Source organism: Danio aesculapii, chromosome 10, assembly GCF_903798145.1.
Source record: "Danio aesculapii chromosome 10, fDanAes4.1, whole genome shotgun sequence".
In the NCBI taxonomy this organism is placed as follows: Eukaryota; Metazoa; Chordata; class Actinopteri; order Cypriniformes; family Danionidae; genus Danio; species Danio aesculapii.
The window spans coordinates 16,746,904-16,750,230 of NC_079444.1; the positions used below are offsets into that span (position 1 = coordinate 16,746,904).

Below are 3,327 nucleotides of genomic sequence, written 5' to 3' on the forward strand. Positions count from 1 at the left end.
ACACCAAGCACACTGTATGTGTCATAAGATGTGGCTTAATAAAAGCTCCGATGTTCTTATGCGGTCACTCTTCACCAGCAATTGCTTTGCGGTCTAGTTTTGCTTTCTGAATACTTGAGCTCATCTGTGAAGATTTCTACAGCAGTAGGTTGTAATGAAGACAAATCTGATGATTCCACACTCAGTCACAATGTCATCAAAATACAAGTTTGTTTGTTAATTATGCAAAACTTTTAGTTTACTCTAGGCTTATTTTACTTATAGTATGTATTTGTACCATTGCGTGTTCTCAGCTCCTCCAGTTTCACACAGAACCTCAGAGATGAAGCAGAGGAAGCTCAGGATCAGGATCTGTTGTCCTCAGTTCCTCTGCCACTCCTGCTCTCCTTCTTCAAATCATTGACAGTGTTTATCTACACTGAACCTGACAATGCAACCCAAGCCATGACTGCTGGATTCAGATAAGTGTAAGGTCACTAGTAACCTGTTCAGTACAACCAGGGATGGTGCTCAAGATCAACTAAACTGGGATGATCAGCTGGCGCTGTTCTGAGGCACCAGCAAATCAGTTGATGGCACTCTGTTACACACAACACCATCTTCAGAAACACACACCAACACACTTCTGCTCACTCGTCACGCCATCTCTGAATGTGTCTGAATCTCTTACCTGTTGACACGTTCCTAGGGAAAGTCAGTCTGCTTCTGGATGTGACCCTCCGCACACCTCTGAAGGAGAAACAGTCACACAGGATGTTGTAGAGCGTCACTCCTCCTGACCAGACTGTAGCTGGAGTCACATTGTAGCGATGTCCACGAAAACTACTCAGGAGGAGCGTATGCAGGAGTGCCTGAGAGACATAAGAAGACCACAAACATCTGCTAAGAATGCTCCAGGACAGACAAATTCCCTTTAGTTGATCAGTAGAAGTTCACAAACATCAACACAACGCTTCCTTCTGTAACTCAAACCTACCAGAAAAGTATTTGTAGGCCGAGCGCTTCAGAAGATCTTCAGGAGGACATTTGATGTCCTGGGACTCTGTGGAGATCAGCAGGTTCTCTGGCTTGATGTCCCGGTGCAGGATGCCACGGCTCTCGCAGTGTTTCAGCACAGCGATCAGCTTCACCAACATTTTCTTGGCCAGACACTCGTCCAGACAGCCGTTATCCTCACAGAAGCTCTGGAAATCTTGGCAAGGAGCCGGATGCTCCAGTATGAGAACAAAGCGTCTGGGACGGTCAAACCAGTCCAGCAGCTAAAGGACACTGGGGCAGGCAGGAGCTGAAGTTACATGGGTCATCAATGCCACCTCCAGCAGCAGCCAATCCTGACCGTGCTGCAGGACAAACCTTCCATTATATACAGGACTGAATCAAACACAAGAGACTCACATCAAAACATACAACTTTCAGTCTTTCAGGGGTCCGGTCTTTTGACACATACTTCATGGCCACCTGCAAACAGAAAAAGCAGAGTAAATCACACCTGCCTGATAGTGACACATGACATTTACTGACAGCAACATTTCTAAAGCATGAAAATCTCTTACTGCCAGTCCATCAGACCTGCAGATCCCAGCAAACACTGAGCTGAATCCACCTCAGCAGCGGGCCCTTCAGGTACAAGTCTGCAACACAGAAGAGCACAAGAAATGAAGAAAGAAGAGAAAACATGCTGCAGTCTCTTCAATGACAAATCATTTCCTTACTGAACCATAAGATCTGGAAGATGAGCTGTGCTGACCTGCGAGAGCGTTTAGCAGGTCTCCAAGGAAGAGGTGGATGGTGTTTGCTGGCTGCTGCTTTGCCTTTTCCTCTTGCTGTTCCTCTGGTCTGTGGATGCAGAATCAGCCAAATGTGAAGGCAGAGAAGTCAAATAACCTGGAAGCTCAGCGGTGCTGTCCCGTGTGTCTGTGTCTGGGTGAAAGCAGCACTCCTGGGTCTCAGGCCTGTAGCCAGGGGGGGGGTTCAGGTGGTTCAAAAGACCCAGCCCCCTCTGACAAAGGTCCAGAATTTATCCCATACATGAGCTCATTTGTCCTATTTTAACTGCTAAGCCGTCATAAAATGTAAAAAAATAACCCAGGCTTTTAGACCAAGGCTTTTAGACCAAGCAGAATCTGACATAAGTAAAGTCATTTTTCACCACTGACCTACTGTATTGTTGTTAAATAGAGAAAACATTTTACAAGGAACTTTTAGTCTATATCTTGTACCTTATTCTTAAAAGAAAAAAATCACCAATAAAAAAGTGTGAAGCACCAAAAGTTAATATACATTTTTTTAAGTTAATTTTAATACTAATTTGGCTATTGTTGTTATCCTTGAGTTGCGGCTGGAAGGGCATTCACTGCGTAAAGCATATGTTGGATAATTTGGCAACGCCAGATTAATAAAGGGATTAAGACGACAAGAAAATGAATGAATAAATTAATGAATGTTATCCTTGAATTTTCAAATGTACTTTGTACAAGAAAGACTAGAAAAACTATCAAGCTCTACATTATTATTATGTTTTATATACAAATGGCCAAATTATGACTGAGGAAAATTGAATGTGCTGCTCTTTGTTATTTGCCTAATAAATGTCACAATAGGCTATCATTTTTAATTTAAAACGTTAGCAGATTTAATTTTTTGTAAACTAAATGTAGTATTTAAATCTCATTAATTAAATAGAAAATGAAGTGAATAACTGCAAAAAGGTCCACTTTTAAAAAGAAAAGGAAAAAAAGAACCCTCCCTTTCACCAGGCTGGCAACAGGCCTGGGTCTGAAACAGCTTGAGGCTAAAATATAAATCACATATACAACAAACACTTTCACTGGTCACTTTTATCAGACTTTAAGTTGCAACTTGCAGTTTTTATTGAGCAACTCTGTACTTTTCCATCATTATAATTGCTTTAAAGAATAAAAACATTTTATATGTATATTTTTTGTTAGATGTTAACTTCTATAATCTTTTTCTTTTTAATCAAGCATCTAACAGCATGCATGCAATGACATACCAATGACAAACAAATGAAAAATTAAAAACACTCACCTCGTCTTTCTTCACTCATGTGGGACATGAACAATTTCCTGCAACCTGCAATAAAACAAGGAAATACAGATAAAATATTAAATTAAATTTAAAACGAAGTAAAGGAAAAATAAGAACAAAACGAAGTGAAAAGTACAACAAAACAAATGTTTAAAGAAATAATCAGAAAACAAGAACTACAATAAAACTGATTAAAGAAATTGTGCCTTAAAATTAGTCTTCTCTCTGAAATCCTCGAACAGCTTCAGAAATCTCAGGATTCGCACAGAAATGTCCTGC

General features: G+C 40.5%; 1 pseudogene; it reads right to left on the minus strand.

Moving 5' to 3' along the window:
* Nucleotides 1-534: 534 nt before the first annotated feature.
* On the minus strand, nt 535-2,895 carry LOC130236738 (serine/threonine-protein kinase pim-3-like; annotated as a pseudogene).
* Nucleotides 2,896-3,327: the final 432 nt, after the last annotated feature.